Here is a 20,177-nt window from a genome sequence, read left to right on the forward strand (position 1 = left end):
CATTCCGAGGTCGGCGGGGCGGTAAGTCCCCATTGACCCATTTACCCTTCCCCATTCCCATTTCGGCCCCATAGGGCTCAATGGGAGTGGGGAAGGTGTTAATTACGCCACCGTACACTACGGTGGCGTAATTAACACCGAGGTCCCATAGCGCCATGGATTTTTACGCCCGCAAAAAGCGGGCGGAAAAGTGACCATGGCGCTCTGGGAACTCGTAGTTGGCGGTAAGGGGTCGGCGAGCTAACGCTGGCGTAAACCCCTTACCGCCAGGGTCGTAATGAGGCCCAGTACCTGTTATATGTTGTTTATGGTTTCATTGTTGTTAGAAATTATTGTCAGTCACATGATATAAAATAATTACAGTATTGCGAAATCTAACGCTTTATGTTTGACAACAAATGCAAATAAAATACTTTGAACAATAAATAAATAACTGGCCCATGTCTGCCAGGTGCAGCCTAGCATATACCATGGGCTTGGATTGCATGCCCAGAGCAGCCTGGGAACTCACTGGGCCGTCGGCCCACCAGTGGGCCAGACCTGCAGGGCCCAACAGCAAAGACCCCGAGCCGCATGTGTGGGGCAGTTCAGGATGAGCAACAGAGCCAGTCAGCCGGTGCCACGTGTATGGAGAGACGCGAACCTGGTGTGTAAGGAACTCATGGTGGCAACAATAAAGACAGACACAAGTGATCATAGTTCCAGGGTGTTAAATTGTACATGCAAGGTGGAAAAACGCCTAACCTCAACCTAAATCTAAGATGGGAGCAAGATTCGACCATCAAATGAAAATAAGACAGTCCTTGTGATGTTGTGTCAAAATAAAAGGGCTTATACTAAGAAATACCTAATGCCAATCCTTACTCCAAATACAAAAAGAGTGTGGGATAATGTTCTCAATAAAGAAAGTGGTGTTCATAAAGAATAAGTCAGGATGTGATTGCCAGGGGTCTTCCTTATGTTTTGAGCACGGGACAAGGTGGATCTCCTTAACACAGAACACACTTAAGCCTTCCCAGGACGAGTTGACAGAACTGTATTAGCTATCAGGTTCTTCGATGGTTAAGTCTTTTCAATAAAAGTCTCTTGACTTTGAGGGCCTGATGTATTCAACAAAAACAAAGGTTGGTTGCACATATACTTTTGGGTGATGGCTTCACTCCTGGGTTCCCCTCTTCCGGGCGCAGACCCCTCACCAGTCATATTTGACAAAACAACTAAATAGTTCCCATTTTCAATGAACTCTGGGTGATGACTTTTCACCACTGGATCTCCCCCGACCGGGCTCGGACCCAACTGACAAGGGGGACCATTCACTTGGTCTTCCAATACTACTTGCATTCATGATTCTTAATGTCTTTTTAAACAGTTCCTCGGCCTTTGCCCCTGGATGTCGGCTTCCCTCTGCCGGGTTCACTCTCGCCAACCTTTACAGACTGTTTACTGTGCACACCCCTTGGTCAGGTTCACGTTCGGTCAACACACTATTCTGGTTTGTTGGCTTCTCTCTGCCGGGTTCACGCTCGCCAACTTTTATAGCCAGTTCACTGTATTTCGTGACTTTAGACTTTGCTTCCTTTTGGTAGCATCCCTTCTCTTTGGAGACAAGGTTGATACCACAGAGACAAGAGTCTCTCCCCGGCTTGGTAATCAGAAGAGGAGGGTCTCATGTACCATGCACATCTGCTGCAACACACGCTGGCTTTTGTTTGCGGCCTCATGTTTTCATCTGCAGAGGTTTCACAGACCTTGATCGGAGAGGGCAAGGTTGCTTCTCTCCTTGTCATCCTCTCGGTATTCGCCGTCTTTCGCCTCTTCTTGAACTGCAGTGCTGAGTTAGCTCTCACGTCGTGTGGTCTGCCTTGCTCTTCCTGTGTTCTCGTGCTCCACCTTTTATCCCTGTGGGGGAAGGAAAGGGCCGTCAGGTGTGTGTGATTCTGATCAATTAACTGACCCTTGTATTGGGACATGTCAGGTAAACTGTGCTGGTGTTAGTCCATTGTATTTTGTGTTGTGCAAAAGTGTTAAGTGTCGGAAAAGGGGCAGGGGCACTGTTTTGGAACATCCTATGTGGTAGGATGGGGAAAATGTGTCGAAAGAAAGGGGATACCATGTGTCACCTGTCAGTGTCCCACTCCCCAAGGACCCGCCCATCCAGGGGATCCTCCCTCATTGGTCCACCCCCATGAACTGGATCCAATAGCGATGGCTGTGTTCTGGCCACCTGGATGACAGATCCCCAAGGACTAACTAGGGAGACACCGACAGGTTTCCCACAGGTGACGCAGCTGTACCCCTGTGATGGCCCATGCCGGGGCCAGACTGGCCAGTCCCAGAACATAAGCCCTCCCGGAACACGTCTGTCAGAGCATGGGAGGTCAAGAGAGGGAGGAGGCAGAAGCATGCCCCACAATGTGGGGCGGGCCAGTGAAGCAAAGGTCATGGCCGCAGCCTCCTTGCAACCCAGGTGAAGAATGCAGCTCTGGCACGCTGGGCACAGCTCTGAGCCAGGCAGCCAGCCCCCTTGTGCAGCACAGGTGCAGAGAAGAAAGGGGGTGGGCCAGGGCAGTTACACACTGGAGTGCCAGTGAATGAAGGTGGTGTCCCCATGGCAACAGGAACCCTGCCAGAAGAAATGATGCGCCACGGGGCATGGTGATGAGTGCAGCTGCCCCACAGGTCTAGGGAGCGCTGCAACGATGAGGAGTGTGCTGGGAAGCTCGGTAGTAAAGCGGTGGCCCCAAGTGGTGGGGCTGCCATAGTGGAGCCTTTAATCACAGACCATGTGGCGGTGAAGCTTGTGAGCCTCTCTGGGCATGGGCACCTTCAGAGAACAATAATGTAGTGTGGGGCGCATAGAAGAGATATGACGGCCCCACATGAGAGGCAGTCTCAACCTGGATATAAAAAAGGCACTGGTCAATGTAATGTGGCACCACATGTGGTGGAGGGGGCACCACCAATGGAAGAACAGTGCCTAGGTGGGTCAGCCCATTTCAACAGCCTCAGGGTGACACCGCCCACCTCATCAAGAACATAAAGTGACAGGTAATAGAAGGGTGCGGCTGACTGCTGCAGGCACACCCATGTAAAATAATGTCAATAGGTGTTTAATATTGGTTGTAATATTTTTCAATATGAAATAGGTATATATGTGATTGTGTATGTTTGGAGTTATAATCATGGTGGAGGCTAGCTATGTATTTAATTCTGTTAGTAATGTATACAGTGCTGGGTGGGTATGGGTTGTAGGTTATAGAATGGCGGGTAAATGGCGGCAGAGGTACACTGGCATGAGATAAAAAAGGCAAATGGTGGCTTGCCCAAAGCAGCCCATGGGTTGGAGCCAACCACTGTGGCCATCATCTACAGGCCCTTCTCCTCTATGGCTGGCACCAGACATGGAGTAGGTGTCTGATCTGTCCCTTTCACCCTAAGGGTCTTCCTTTGACCCCCATCGCAGGGAGGATCAACTGACAGGGCAGATCCCTCAGAGGGAGAATACTCCAGGTGAAACGTTGAATAGAAGGGTGATAAAGTTGTTAGAGCTAGTACTGTTTTATAGTTAAGGTGTTAGTTAAAAGGGATCCCCATAAGTATCCCTTACAAAAACCACCTTCGGGTATGTGTCAGGTAAGAACTCAGGGCATAGCCCATCTCCTGCTTTAACATCTTAGGTTGCGTAGCTCTCTTTCGAGTCCAGGTTGTCTGTCAGTGTGGTTCATCCATGGTCTGGGGTAAGGAAAGTCGACCCTTACCACAGACCAGGTCCAGAAAACCTAGGGCTTACAGTTGGCTACAAGGTTTTAAAGCATTTGGAGAATTTACCCTCTGGATCTTCTAAGCCTTCGGGTGTGCCAACCAAGATGTGCTGGGGGTCCAGGGTTTCAAGGAACGGTGTTACCGTTCTAACATGATCCAGGGAAGATGTTGAGACCGGTACATCTTGACAGTCCCGAATATCATTCTGGAGCTTTGAAGGCACCTGCTTATTTGTTACAGAGAGACAGAATATAAACCTCTATACTGGCACGACACTGGTACTGTATGTTGAACAGCATGCTGATATTATTGGAAGCACCCACATTGTCATATTAGGCAGCCCTGTTATATTATTGGCATAGTGGCCCCCCTGACAGTCTGAGCAGCAGCCTGTCCTTATTGACAGACCTGTAGCATGTTGAGCAGGACTCTGTGGCATTAGGTCTGCATAGCCATCCTAGGTTCCTTATCAGTTGTCTTTCAAATATGTAATTGCGGTGTTGCAGTATTTCACTGGCATTCCACAAACTGCGTAGACCCCTGTGCCTGGGAAATTATAAAGTCAACATGTGACTTTGCCGCGTAGGATTGTTAATGTCTAGGGACTTTTAAAAAAATCAGTTTATCAGAAATGTGTGCACTATGAAAGTGTCCACATTCATGCACCAGCTCACTGATGACAGAAAACTGTGGCTATGTTGCCTGTAGAAGTTATATGTCAAATGTGGCCCATGGTAGAGACCAACTGAGCGCCATATTCATCACTGCAAATCAATTAACATTCAATATTAAAATGTTCTTGACATGGATGTTATAGACTTCTAGCCCATGCATGCAAGCCAAACCTAACATTTGGAGTGATGGAAGGGTGTTAATGATGAATGAGGACCATTAACATGGCAGAGACCCTGTGGTTGCAGGCTTTAAAGCTATTGGCAAGCGTGCAGCAGTTTCCAGATGCAAAAATCAGCACAAAAGTGTGAGGCGCTCAGGGCAGGCACCAATTCAAAGCCAGCCTGACATGGCCATCCTGGAAAATGAAAAGGGCTGCTCTAACAGAGCCCCCTTTCCATCTCCATGATGGACAAGGAGGAGCTCAAGATTTGTCAGTGGAGTGGGAGAGATGCCGCAGCCATGAGGAGGAAGAATAGGAAGAAACCATCAGGGCAGTGGGAAGTGCAATAAGCAGAGCGAGAGAAAAGGAAGGTGTGCAGATCTAAACAGGAGACTCGAAATGTGGGCAAATGCCACCAGTTAATACATGTCTTGTGAGCCATCTGATTGCCTCCACTGTACCTCCTGGGTGCCGGATGCTGATAGGGTTGCTTACCTAGCAGAACTGGTGTGTTAAGGCGGTAACATAAATTGCATGAAAAACTTTAGTTAAGCGGATATTAATATTTCACTTCAATGACCCTTAATGAACTGTTTGGGATTGCACAGTTGGTATGCCCGGGAAAAAGGAAGCAGAGCAGTGAGTAGAAGGGCAGAGCAAGAATGGCAGAAATGGTACTATTTCTTACCATCGGTCCAGGATCTCCAACAACCCCTGGAAGACCAGGGGGTCCCACAACATGCTGTAAGAAAGGGATATGTTACTTTTCAGAGCATTAAAGCTTACTGCCATTTATTGCCAAACTGGTCACTGCCGCACAATCACTTCCTACTTAGCTCTACCCCCACTGGAATGCCAGACTATATACAACATCAATGTCACATTTAACGTCTATCTCTCTTCACCATCCGAGATCGCCAGACAGAACCCAACCTTGATGCAATATGCTTCTGTTGTACCCGCAAGGAGCCCCAGACAAAGTATAACAGTACTCTCCCAATAAAGGACTATCTCTGTGCACAGAGGTTATTGCAGAGAAGGTAGGTCACAGATAGGATACTGACTGCCTATCTCTATATGCGCATTCGAAATACCATACAACATATGTCACTAATATTACACACACTGCCTGTTTCTCTTCTCATAAGGAATCGTTGATTGTGACTAGTACTATTTATGAGGCTCACTGCATATCTTGGCATACTTCCAGGAAAACTCAGATTTTTTTTTACAGCACGGAGTTATAATTATCATCAGTCCCATGGTGGCATACAATATGTCTGAGGATAAGGGATTATAGCCTTTCTCTTAGTATAAAAAGCATATAAAAAGTATATTTCAAAGAGGTATAAAAAAGGATCCCTTTTTAAACTGATTTTTATATATAAATACAGACTGAGATCATACCGTTTCCTTTCAGTGCTTATTTGTACAAATGGAAAAAAGCAGAAATGTAGGTCTTTTGGTCAGCTCTCAAGTCGCCAATCATGCCTTGCAGGCCAATGGCTGCGCAATGTAACACAATGAAGAGGATAACATAAGGAATATATTTCCCTTTGGAGATGTTTTAATGGCTACAGTATTGTTGCTCAGGGGACCAACATCAGGAGCAGCCATTCATTTTAAAACACAGGACTTGACTCTCGGGTGAGGTTAGTTTGGTAATTCCTTAATTTCAGCAATGCAGAGTCAACACAGGAACAGACAGCACACAATCCCCAAGCATTCCCAACACTGTGTTACAATATAAAACATGATAGAAGCTCCTAGCGAGCCAACAAAATAAGTTAGTCAGGACCAAAGGGGTCATCCTCTATATGCAATATAGCCACAGATATTTTAATGTGGGTAACATTATTAGTAGTAACTGGCAGATGTAGAATATTTTGTAAATGAAAATCCTTTATCAAAAGAGAAGCAAACATTGTTAACAATTACACTTGCGCTGATGGACAGAGACTATGTAAATGTGCTAATTCCCATGTACAGGGTAACAGTGCAGGCATGTGGCAGGAGAGGATATGCGAATTGTAGGAGGTTTCTTCAGAAGCGTATTAGGAGCAGAAACATTCGGAAAACCTGAAAAACCCATCTGTGAATAATGACCAGAACAAGGTCTGGAAACGAGTCTCAAATCACTGCAGATCTCTCCCAAATTAAAAGGAAATGGTACCTCAGAGAAATGTGAGTGATCATAAATATGAGGCAGACAAATTTGGGAAGGTTTTTCAAAAGATTCTATTTTATTAACTCAAAAGGTTGGATAAACACCTCACTATTCCTGCCCTGACGAGGATTTCCCTGCCTAAAATAAACTAAAGGAAATATTCTAACAAAGGATATCTGTCCCTCACACGTATGCACACAGCAACTCAATAAGGTAATGCATGGCACTTCAAATGCAACAAAATATAACAGTTACATTCACAAGATGATAACAGTCTCTCATTCTAATCTGGGTGTAATCCCCTTCCCCAGATTCAGGCAAGATTCTGTTCCACAGTTCCAAAAAGAAATAAGGAAATCCTGGCTTGAAACAAAGTTCTAATACACTTCTTTTTAATTCCAACTTGACGACAAAAAGTTCCACCACTCCAGTGCTTCAACAAAAGGTTATTTCTCTTCCTCTTTAACAGTAATATTCAAAGCAATCTTCTTCACATGAACATACAATATTTCCTTAGTTCAGCAGTATTCACGTAAATTGTCTTTGTCAGAATGCTTTTGCAACAACCTGTTATTTCTGAATATCTGTAACACTTCTGCAGCAGTTTTTATACAGTTCTTGCTTCAGCAATGAAAGTGTCAGGAGAGTTTCCTGGGGAGGAAGGATAGCTCAGGGGAAACGTGTCTGTCTTGGAAGCAATACAACGCAGCGCAACTATGGCTCGAATCCCGATCCCGCACTTAGAAACCACTTGTTGGTATTAAGCACAGTATAAAAGAACAATTTTAATTATATTTTTGTTAACACCACTTCCCAGCACTTCATCAACTTCTACCTGGTTTACTTACATGCCTGGCCTACTACTTTAATCACACCTGGTTTACTTCCATGGCAGGCCTACTACTTCATAGTGCTCTGTTTGGGTATACTGCCCTGCCTGAAACTGTAATTTACAAGCAACAAGTGCCTCTGTGGTTAAGACCAGCTTATAACAGCTTTGCAGTGTTCATTACTTAACAACATCAGGCTTAAAGCAATTCCTCAGGAAAGCAAGATTCCCATTGGTGCCCTTTAGTACTCTTTTGTACTTTTCAAAACCGCTGCAAGTTATGCTCCTCTCCATCTGAACAACCTTTTCCAGAAGGGTAGCCTTCTTGCCACTCATGTTTCCCCACTGTATTATTTACCAAACACTGACAAGGATATGGTGTAATTCTGCTTCTTCCTTGGCTTTGGCAATGTGAGCTCATATCAGCTTTTGTCATGTGCCTCTTCAAATATGGGCAATAAGCTTTAGAACCTTTGGAACTTTCATTAGCCCCCTCCTGACTTTGGCAATATCTGTTGTTTTGAAATTGCCTTGCTTTTACGTTCTTTTTGGCTTGGGTAATGGTTGTTTGCATTAGGTTCTAGGAGGATTGCCCCATCTTGTTGTTGGGCTCTCAATAAACTTACATGCTTAAAGACACAGTCATTTGGTTTTGCATAATAGTGTTTTCTCTAGTTTCTGATAGTTCGGTATTCAAAATTGTCTTCTGTATTTTTTTTTTTTTTAAACGTTGTATTGCATTTAAGATAGAACCAATCAACCAGTGCATTTAAGGATGTAAGCAAATCTGTTCCAAGACACATAGCAACAATCTGTGCAACATCCAGTCGCTATACGCACTGCACTATTCAACAGAAACAGTAAGCACCCAATTCCCCACAACATACCATCACCCCACCACTGCGCCCCCCTCACACTAACCCCAAACAACTGTCATACATTTATGATTAAGCCAAGTGGATCAGTGAGAGTAAGGTTATGGCAATGTTCTGTTCTAGGTGGTACAATTCTAGATGAAAATGTCAGCTAATGTCCAGAACTTATCAGCCTGCATCAACCCTGCAGTTCTGCAGTAACATGAGCACTCAGCGGCGCACACCTTGGAAAGGAGTGCCCACCACCCCCACAAAGACGGTGTTGTGCACTCTTCCAGTATATTAGAATAGCCTTCTGAGCCCTAAAGAGAGCAATATGAATCAGTTTTTCGAACGTTTGCATCTGAATGCCATTCGTTGATGCCCATCTGAAACAGCATGGATGTTGGGTCTTCCTCCAAGGCAATTCCCTGCAAGTCTTTGAGAAATTAAGTTACCCCTGACAAGAACAGGGTCAGCCTCGGGCAGGACCACATCATATGATCCATAGTTCCCATGTTGCAGCATTCTGCAGTTGAGGCGATACCCATGCGAAAGTCTGGACGGGGTATAGTAAGCCCTATGCACGATTATTAACTGGATCTCGCTGTGCTTCAGATTACAGGAGGTGAGAGGGATATTGGCGAAGTCATAAACATCACCCACATTAAGCGCCACGTCAAAGTCCTCACTCCAAATGTCTGCCAAGGTCATGTTTCGTCTGTAGTTTTTATGGAGGCTCAGGGATAAACCGTTTTAATTCTATGGTATTCCATAGGGTCCCTTGCAAGTTCTAGCTCACACTGTGAAGGTTCTCGTACTCTGGATCCCCTGGTAGAGTGAGTGCTAATGATTGTGTGTATGACCCTATATCTCAGCCAGCCAGGGTAAGGTAGCCCTAGGCTATCTTTGGTTTCAGCAAAAGGAATTGGTTGATCGCCCTCAAATAGGTCCATTATCCTAACATCTTGCCATTGGCTCTGCTGGCATTAATGAGTCATAACCACTCAAAGGGGAGTCCAGCCTACCCCATATAGCCTGAGTAAGGGAAGTGGAAGGGGAGAGTCATTATCACTCAAGTGATCTCTGCTTACATATTTCTATGGGGCAATACAACCACAGAAGCGTATTCAACTCAGTGCATCCACCTACATCCTACAATCCCTACCCCTTCTACCCTAAAACGCGGAAGTGCGCCATTTCAGAGAGCTGCACATGCTTTGGGTGGTAAGAGGTGCAGGGTACTCCGTGAGACATCCAGGCACTCCAGCAAGGCATCAGGTACACCTCATATTCGGGGTCAGTGTTCGTAGTCTGTACTGGTGCTGGTTGGACATGGAACTTCGGGTTCCTGCTTGGACCAGTTTTAGTAGTGAGACATGGAACATGGGATGTATGCGTAGGGAAGGCGATAGAGCCAATTTGAAAGCTACTGGATTTATCAGTGTTCAGACAGAGCATGGTCCTATGTATCGAAAGCAGAATTTCTTTGGACCTTTCAGTTGGATGTGTTTGCTAACCACACCCGATACCCTACCTGGTATGTTGGTGCGCTACAGATTCCACTAAGCTGTACTGTTAGTGGAAAGTGTGTTCTGGCCTGGCTGATACTACAGCATAATTCCCAAATTTGAGATCCTCTGAATTTCCACATCCGCAGTTCAGTGGAGGTGGTAATTACATGTAAATACATCCAGTTAAACGACCTATGACTGCCATTTTGGGTCCCATCGCTGATCATCATGAGTTAAAATTAGCTCTTCTATGCCACTAAATGTATTAGGATTGGATCTACTATGGAAAAGGGGTTGCATTATCTATTATTCCCCTGATTGTATTTATGTAGATGTTCTGATACATATGGAACTAGAAGGTATCTCTGAATTGTTACAGGAGTCTCCGAAGTTCAAAAAAGGAGCTGTGAAATGACACAGCCTGGTTGAAACAAAGAATGTTGGGCCAAGTTCCTCTGCAAATATGGTCCATGCTTCAAAATGAAGCTGGACAAATATTGAATGTGGGACCACTACGTATTACTCTGTACTGTGAAGATTAATGGGAATTTCTCCCTTCTACCCATGGAGGAGCCCCCCCTGTGAGGCTGGGGAGGTGAGCGCACTCCACAACACCCTCCCAAGGGGTCAAGGCAAGTGGGACCTCACCGAGAGACTCCCTTTTGGGGACATGGGGCCTCATTACGAGATTGGCAGTGAGTTTTCCTAGTTTCCAACCTGCCGGTGTGTTAGGGAGAATTCTCAAGAATGTACTAATTTCCCTTACCTTTTGAGACCCCCAGCAACTCTGCTGGATTTCTAGGATTAAAATGTTTACCTGGAAAGAGTGTGAGCCTTTTTTCCCCACTCTTTCATGTATTTTGATGTGTGTTTTACTTTTGTGTTATTTGGATATGGAGTTCTAAACAATTCCATAGGCATCATCATTTTATTGTGTCACACAGCACCTTCAGTGCAGTGGCACAGGGGTGTCTTTCAGACTCCCCCAGGTTTAAATACCTTCTCTGGGACTGACTACCGTCTCCCAGAGCATGCAAAGTTAAACTGACTTTGCTAGTCTTTTTAAATTCATAGAGCCCGCACACACTATCTTCCTATAGAGTGCTGGAGGGGTTGCCTAGCATCCCCTCTGTCTAAACACTCATAAGAGTCAAATGATACCCTTTCCTCTTGAAATGGCTGGTGGCAGTGGTTTTAGAACGAACTACCATGATTTTTCCCGACTGCAAACACCGGTAGCCAAAAAATCGGGTCAGCCATGTTTTACAATATGGCGTCCAAGATCTATCTGTAAAAACAGACTCCGGTCAACTTTTTTTCACCGTTTCTTTTAGGAGAGGTCCTTCTAGTGTTTGTCTCTGCACGCCAAACCAGGTTTGGTCTCTTTGTTCGATGCCCTTTGGGGAGCTTCAGTGCTAAAGCCCTCCTCTGGCGCCCGAGTGTCTGGGGTGGAGAGGATGTGAGGGAGGTGCCCGAAACTCCCTGTGCTTAGTCTCCTAGGATACCTGAATGCACTCTGGCGTGATTGGCTGGCTGACTGTCCGGCAAGACAGCCACCCTGCTGGGTGAGTGACAGCTAGGCTGGAATAAATGGGAGAAAACTGTTTAAAAGCAGGTCTCAGGGACTTGGAAGTCAGAGTCGACCACTGGAATGAAAAAAACGAAGACGAGCTGAAGGAAGACGACTGCTGCAACTCCTGGTCCACTGGTGAAGCCCTGCTGTAGGTCCGAAATGCCTGAAACTCCCTCAACAGAGAAGCCCTTCAAGGACGACTTCTTCTCTTGAGCTGGTGGGAACAACCAACTCGCAAGCCATCGGGACACCATCTCTATACTGGTCGGATTTTCTTCAGAGTGCTGTTGAAAACCGGATAGCCAGTGAGAAGGATACCAGTTTCTGGACTTTAAGGAACTCGCACTTTAAACCAACATTTTGCCAAGCTTGTGGCCTCTTCCCTAGGCAGTGCAGGAACCTCCCGATGTCCTCCTTGTCCCCACGACTGAAGCTCAGGAACAGCGAGATCTGCAGGAACTGCCAAGAACAACTGCCTCAGCTACAGCTTTTTCTTTATTCTAAGGTACTCTAAGTGCTGTAAAGAAATCCTTTCTGCCGCGGTGAAAGTTTGTGAAACTTTCCCAACTTTGGAGGCTTGTTCTCCCCTAAACCTACATATAACTTTTCTTCTGGCAAACTACTTCTAAGAACATTGGCAAAGACTTAACCGTTTACTACCAGAACTGTGCTCTCCTATCCAAGACACTGAACCATTGACTTTGACCCATGCCTATTGAATTAAATTGCTTGTTGTAGTGAAATGAAATTAAACTATTTTCCCTGCCTATGAAAGTAATTGTGCTTTGATTCTTATAACCTTTGTCTTTCTACCCCTTTTGAAAGTTACTGAAGTGCCATTTTGCTCCCACTTCAGGGGAGCCTAACTTGTTCAGAAACGTATTGGTCTAGTATTGTAGTGTATTATTGTGCGATATTGACCTGCTTCTTACTAGTGGAATGTTTTCCAACTGACTGTGTAAATAAATGTATATTCTTTTACCAAGAAACCCTGAGTAAGGGTGCGTTTGAACCACTGTGATTGGAAGTCCTTTGTGTAACATCTTGTATTGCTCACTTCCCTCTTGAGATAGGTCTGGCTGCTCAGCCACTGCTACCACATAACTGTGTAGTACAGGCTTGTACCAAAGGTGAAGGAACAAGTTACTTACCTGTAACTGTTGTTCTCCAGCATGGGTCTGGTATGGATTCACATGCTCATGAATATTCCCCGTCGTCAAGCCGGGAATCCTCGGTATAGAAAAAAATCAGTATCAGTTTCGTTTCTGATCTGTCTTTCTTAGTAGCAACCAATCACTGGTCTCTGGGTCATACTGCCCCCAGCCAATGACTGCCCTCTCCCTAAACCCCGCCGTATGACCAAGTGAAGAGCCGCAGAGGGGTAGGCGGGAGGGTTCGCATGTGAATCCATGCCAGACCCATGCTGGAGAACAGTTACAGGTAAGTAACTTGTTCCTTCTCCAGCATGGGGTCTGGCATGGATTCACATGCTCATGAATAAGAGAATACATAGCAGTACACACATGCACAACCACGGGAGGTGGCAACAGGCTCAACATTAAGCAATACAACAACTCAACATTGAGCAACTCTTACCTCCTCACCAGGCTCACCTTAGGCGAACAGGTTGCGCAGCACTGCTTGGCCGACCCTGGACTCCTCCCTGGAGTCCCAATCGACGCAGTAGAATTTTGTGAAGGTGTGCGTCGACCTCCACGTCGCAGCCCTGCAGATGTCTAGCAGGGGCACACCAGACAGGAACACCGTGGTAGCAGCGATCGCTCTGGTCGAATGGGCTCTCGGACGGCCGGGCAGCGGTCGGTTTGCCAACCGGTGAGTGCATGATGCAGCCGGAGAGCCATCTGGAAATGGAAGTCTTCGAGAGAGCCTTCCCTTGATTCACAGACCCAAAGTTCACAAACAGCTGTGACATCTTCCGAAAACTCTTCGTGCGGTCAACGTAGAACTTCAGCGCTCTAGCTACATCCAGCGAGTGCAAAGTCCTCTCGGCCGGCGACGAAGGCGACGGGAAGAAAACTGGCAACACCAAGGGCTCGTTGAGGTGGAAGTCCGACGGCACCTTGGGCATAAGGGATGGGTGTGTCCTCAGCACCACCCTCGTGTCATGAAAAGTCAAGTATGGAGGCTTGCAAGATAGGGCCTGGATCTCTCCCACTCGTCGTGCGGAGGTGATGGCCACGAGGAAAGCTGTCTTCCATGACAGGAACTTCAAGGGCGCTGAATGCATAAGCTCGAATGGGGCCCCCATGAGCCTGGTCAGCACCACATTAAGCTCCCAAGCCAGGGCAGGAGCCTTCACCGGCGGGAATGATCGAAATAGTCCCTTCATGAATTCTTTCACCAGGCGATGAGACCACAAGGACGCCCGTCCCGTCGTCCTGGTATATCGGGAGATTGCAGCCAGATGAATTTTGATGGAGGCGTGAGCCAGTCCAGCTTTGGCCAGCGACAGTAGGTCCGGCAGTACTTGAGGGGCCGTAATCCGCAGAGGGTTAATCTTCTGTGCACGGCACCAGACAGAGAACCTCTTCCATTTATGTCCGTAGCACTTGAGAGTTGAGGACGCCCTGGCCTTTGCAAGAACCTCTCTGCAGTCGGCCGGGATGTCGTACCCTCCAAACTCTAGTGCTGCAGGAGCCAGGCCTGCAAGTTCAGCGACTCCGGGTTGTGGTGAAGAATGGCGCCTCCTTCTCAAGAGAGAAGGTCTGCGTCCATCGGCAGCTTGACTGGTGGGGTTGTTGACAAGTCCAGAAGTTCCAGGAACCAGATCTGTCTCGGCCACACCGGTGCGACGAGGATCATCCTGCACCGGGAACTCTTGAGCTGGTTAATGAGACGGAGCAGCAACGGCAGCGGAGGGAACGCATAAAGACATAGGTCGTCCCAGGGGAACGAGAAAGCATCGCCCATGCTCCTCGGCTGGGGGAACCTGCTGGCGAACCTCCGGCACTTGGAATTCGTCGCCGTCGCGAAGAGATCGATTTGGGGTTCGCGCCCATCGTCGGAAGAGTCGATCCACTTGATCCTGGTGTAGTCTCGTCGGGCGGGGACGCCCGAGTAGGGGGCGATGGGGGACACGTCCCGTCGTCGCCTCCATCGTCATCTGTACCTGTCGTAGCCGTGTCCGTGCCTGTATCATCCCCGTGGGTAGTAGACCGGGGGGAAGGCAGAGCAGGCCGCAGAGGTGGGAGAGGTGGCGTAGGATGCGTCATCCTCCTCTTATGCGGTGGACTCTCCGAAGGTCCTGGCTCCGGTTCCCCCGTCGGGTCTGGCTCAGGTACCTCCGTCGGGGAAAGGGGCAACCTTGTCCTCATCTCTGAGCATAAGGACTGAATCGCTGACAAAATGGCAGCCGAAGTGTCCTGCGGCGCCGGAGACGACGGGCGCGAGTGCTCTTGAGGAGCCTTGTCGGCGACACCGTCGCTCTCGTCGTCGCCCTCGTCGGGATCCCTCCCGATGGGCTGGGCCTCTTCCACGACTTCGATGAGCTCTTCTTCAGAGGTCGTGTCCGTATCCACGATGGCCACCAGCCCTTCCCCCACCTTTTCCAACGAGGACTTCATGGGGGTCTTCTCAATGGGCCTGAAAGACGACTCCCTCCGCGGTGGCAGGGAGACTCTGGGTCCTGGGGGCGCCTCCACTCGTGTAGCCTCCACAGGCTGAGCCAGGGCCGCGGCGACATCCTCAATCAAGGTCTTAGCAGGGTGAGTTAAGGCCATCGCCACCTTCTGGACGCCTGGGGCCTTCACCTTGGGGGGAGGGTCCGAGCCTCGCTCCCCCTCTGCCGGAATCTTTGAGATCGACAGGGGCCTCTCCAGAAGCTTCGCCGGGTTCTCAGACTTCCTCTTACCCGAGCCAGAGCGTTGGCTCGTGGTTGATGGCGCCGGGGAGGATGCGCCGTGCCCGGCAGCCAAGGAGCCCGACCGTTCGGCGCTCCCGGTGCCCGCGGACTCGCGGTGCTTAGCCTTTTGTTGGGCCCCTGTCGCCGGGGCGCCCTCACAGGACTTAGAAGACCGCTCGGACTTCTTTTTCTTCTTCTCGCCTGACGGGCTCTTCCCTTCCCGCCTGTTGGCGAGACGGAGGTGGCGATCCTTCATGGTCCGCTCCGACATGTTCCCACAAAACGCACAGTCCTTCTCTGTGTGCGTCTTGTCCTCATGGAGACAGTAGAGGCATAACAAAAGCTCGTTCTCCTTGAAAACATTCTGAAGCTGGCATCCAGGGCAGGTCCTGAACAGCTTCCCGGGCTTCGAGCTTCCCTTCTCCTGGGCCATGTCTGGGGTAGGACTGGAACTTCTGGAATCCTCCAAAAGCGTCACTCGACGAAATCTTCACCCTTGAGGGGCGTAGAAATCTCCGAAACGGATCCATGTTGATCGGATGTAGAAACAGTGGAGCTTGAGGCTCTATTTAACCGAAAAATGAGAAAAATCTCCTGAAAAAGCGCGAAAACGCAGCAAAAGCTCTAGAGCTACAGCACGAGGACTCCCAACACTTGAACGTGCAGTAAAAATCTGAGGATGGCTGCCGGAGGCGGGGCTTAGGGAGAGAGCAGTCATTGGCTAGGGGCAGTATGACCCAGAGACCAGTGATTGGTTACTACTAAGAAAGACAGATCAGAAACGAAACTGATACTGATTTTTTTCTATACCAAGGATTCCCGGCCTGACGACGGGGAATATTCATGAGCATGTGAATCCATGCCAGACCCCATGCTGGAGAAATTGTACTTACACCTGTAGTTTTAATTGTGTGTAGTGTTCCCAAAGGGTACTGCATGTGATTCTGCCTAACACAGTGCCACAGTTTCTGGGAACCTGTGGTTCCGGAATCAACTGATGATTATTGGTTGTCGGGCATGCGCATTCCGGCATGCTAGAAACCAGAGGCGTTGCTAGGGGGGGGGGCTAAGGGGGCGATAGCCCCTGGTCTTTTGGTTGTAGTCCAGGGTAGAATCTCAGGAGCTACAGCCAAAAGGCTAGCTAGCCCCCAGTCCCAACAGTTCTGACATCAGCGTAGCCCCGGGTCTTTTCCAGACCTAGCAACACCCCTGCTAGAAACAGCGGCACCGGCATCACAAAAATACAGTGAAAACTTCCCAAAACGGACAACCTCTTTGTCTGTGGTGCCCCCAAATTCTGCATTGCGATGCCAGACCCAGCAGCACCGGAAACTGCGGTGCCGCTATTACCGTGGCCGGAACTGGAAACAGGCCGGCGGCCATTACAAAAACACAATCCATTTCAATCTGCAACGCACAGGCGATGTTCACCCCTCCTGACCAAATTAATATCACAAGGAGCATGTCCTCTCGCGTCTCAGACCCACAAGCGTAAACCGTGCTTTTCATAGCCAGAGCGTAACATGCTTGCGGACACCATCGTCCAGCATGCAGGGGAGTTATTCTTCAATGACCAGCGCCACCAAACACAGCTGCGCAAGAGGTGCATTTGGGAGGAAGTGGCACAGAAGGTATCGGCAGTGGGGACAACACTGCGCACAGTGAGAGACTGCCACAAGCGCTGGGACGACCTGCGGCTGAGGGTCCGGAACCTCCCCTCTGCACAGCGGAGACAGGGCTGGCCACAGGTGGCGGGAGCTCCTCACCAATATGCCTAATGCCCTGGGAGGAGAGGTGCAGCAGTGTGCTGCACCTGGAGTTAATAGAAGGGGTTGGTGCTGCAGAGGCCGCAACCGGGACAACCGAAGAGGCCGGTGAGTGCACGTACCCCCAATGTAATGATCATCGGCCCTAGCCACTTTGCTCCCACCATTGTACCAAGATTTCACTTTAATGGGAATTGCACCATCCACACCCCCCAAAACACCCTGCAGACACACACCCCCGCACAAGAACCAACATCCAGGGTGCATACATGGACATACACCCTGGCCCTCTAACAATGACCCATGCCTGAAATACATGTTGAACACTGCACCGGCACCTTGTACTGCCTAGTGTCCAAGCATTTGCCCCCACACAGACACACATCACTCTGCCACAGCGCACTTCTCGTGTGCCCACCATCCTCCACTGGCACCAGAACACAGCAGTGCTGACCCCCATCTCCACCCACATATGACCACCCTTGCACGCACGGGCAATGACATGTGACCCCTCGTCCCAGCCAGCCGATCCCAAATGCCCATAATGGCCCTGCAACTGGGTCAGGCACCAAGACCATACTTGCCCCATCCATACCACCCCATCCCCACCCCCAACATACCACAGCGGGATCAACCCCCTCCCCCAAGACTGTATCCAGCAAGTGACAGTACACCACAACAGTAGCCCCAGTGCAGCAGCCTACCATGTACAAACATTACACATCCTGCAGCTCTGCACGCATTAAAACAAGCATGTGTGCACCATGCCATGTGCCATGCCAACTGCCCCACCCATCCAGGCAGCTACACCTGCTATTGCCACCACTGCTGTGGCCATCGAGGCAGCTCCACCTGCTATTGCCACTACTGGTGTACCCACCCAGGCAACTCCACCTGCTATTGCCACAACTGCTGTGCCAATCCAGGCAGCTCCACTTGCTATTGCCACCACTGCTACCCCCATCCAGGCAGCTCCTCCTTCTATTGCCACCACTGCTGCACCCATCCAGGCAACTCAACCTGCTATTGTTACCACTGCTGTGCCCATCCAGGCAGCTCCACCTGCTGTTGTCACACTACCCCCATCACAGCAGCAATATGCATGTGGGCAGGAATCAAGTGCTGAGGACGTAGCCGACGATGCTGGAGACACCACAGGGGAGACCAGCGACCACACAAGCTACGAGCGTGCTGAATTCAGCCCAATCAACCTCGTGAGCCCACAATACCCCCTCTTTCCCAATGTTAAAGAAAATGTAGGTCCGACTGTGCCGTATTGAGGATCGGCAGGATGCCTTAACTGCCCTAGTGCAGCACCACCTTCAAGAGGCCTAGATGATGATCAAAACTGTGCAGATCAATGGGCGTCACAATGCACGTGCCCTTGGACAACTGTTGGCCAGGAGGGTACGCAAGGGGAATAGGATAATGTCCCTTCAGGCGTCCCTGGCCATTGTTATGCATGGCCATGAGGATCCTCCTTCTCCTGTGCCTCCACCGCCTCCTCTGCCTCTTCCAGTTGTATCCCTGCATGCAGGGCCTCCAGCTCCATTACTGCTACTGCTGCTGCAAGCATGGTTGTGTTTGAAGGGGTGTGGGAGTGGTCCTTTTGTGCTTTTACAGTGCTCATAGTGTGCACCTGGGCTGATTTTGCCCACATGTGGCCTGCTCCTGCACACCTGATACTGTTTAACGCCAGGTCTGCGATGCCAGTGTTTGCGGTGCGGTATCACGGTGCCACTGGCACTTTTATGCCGGTGTTTCTGTGAAGTCGGCACTCTATGTGCCCATACTACCGCCCGCAGTGGCAGTGTTCAGGCACGGCCGACGCGACATTCCGCAGAATCTGTTCACAGGGCTGCCTGATACGGTAGCACAGTAGATGTCACTTTCGGTGACAGGGTTTGCAGAATTGTGACTCTGAGTATGCCGGTCCAGTAAAGGGTGCCGGTATGGTGCTAACGGCACCGCTATTTCCAGACCGGCATACTTGTAATGAGGCCCAAAGAATACTGTTCCTATGAGGAACTCCCTCAAGAATATACCTATTTTACCTCTATAGATTCCTGTGAAGAAAATACCAGTATGTGCTATTGTAAACAGGAAACTGAATATCCCTTTAATTAAGAAAATCCCACTAACTGAGACGAGGAGGTGGACCTGTGGAGGAGAAGAGAAGTCATGGGAGAAAGAGAGAAAGGACTACAAACCTACACCGGGGAAGCCACACGGCTGCATAGCACACGAAAGGGGAGGAACCTGGAGATGAGAGAAGAAAGCCTGCGAGTTACAAAGCGGCTGGAAAGCCAACATTGAACAGATGCTAGACACTCTGCTTCCAGACAGGAGTCAGATTGAGATGCGCGGTCTCTCATCACGACAAGGAGAGAAGTGAAGTCGGATGCACCGCGTCCTAACAGCTGGGAAGTAAATGAGACAGAGAGAAATGATGTGGCCACAAGAAGCGTGTGGTGGACCGGCGGTCCGGAAAACACTGCTGATTCTACTTTACTAATATGGGACAAGCCGCTAACTGAAAGACTGGAGCGCCTGCAAATACGACGACACAGAGAGAGAAGTAAAGGAACCAGCAGAAGCCAACCTGAAAAACTAAAGACATGACCAGGAGAGAATCGAGAACCCAGTGACATTATCCCTTCCAGCCAAAGTAACAGGGAAGACAGAATACACAGGAGAGGGGTGAAGAATATTTATTGGAATGCTCATACTCGTCTCAGTATAGATCATGAGATTATAATATTAAACTCCAGGGAAGCAAACAAGAATCGCTATTGGAAGGGTCATACTGGTCCCAGTGAAGGAGAAGAAAATATATTAATGTCCTATTCATCTCAATACAGATAAAGAGACTTGAATATTAAAAGCCAGTGAAGCGAGTAAGAATCATTTCTGGAAAGCCCATACTCGTCCGAGTCACGGACAAGGAACAAGTTACTTACCTGTAACTGTTGTCCTCCAGCATGGGTGTGGCATGGATTCACATGCTCATGAATA

At 48.8% G+C, this 20,177-nt stretch overlaps 1 long non-coding RNA gene across 1 annotated transcript in view; it reads right to left on the minus strand.

Annotated features, from left to right (window-relative positions):
- Positions 1-5,284: 5,284 nt before the first annotated feature.
- Positions 5,285-20,177, minus strand: part of LOC138521889 (uncharacterized) — a 127,402-nt gene continuing 112,509 nt past the window's right edge. Inside the window, exon 3 of the long non-coding RNA XR_011283162.1 lies at positions 5,285-5,339. This is a non-coding gene — a long non-coding RNA (uncharacterized lncRNA). The remainder of the gene's footprint in view (positions 5,340-20,177) is intronic.

The sequence above is a fragment of the Ambystoma mexicanum genome, chromosome 1q (assembly GCF_040938575.1).
Source record: "Ambystoma mexicanum isolate Mex_15411 chromosome 1q, UKY_AmexF1_1, whole genome shotgun sequence".
Taxonomy (NCBI): Eukaryota; Metazoa; Chordata; class Amphibia; order Caudata; family Ambystomatidae; genus Ambystoma; species Ambystoma mexicanum.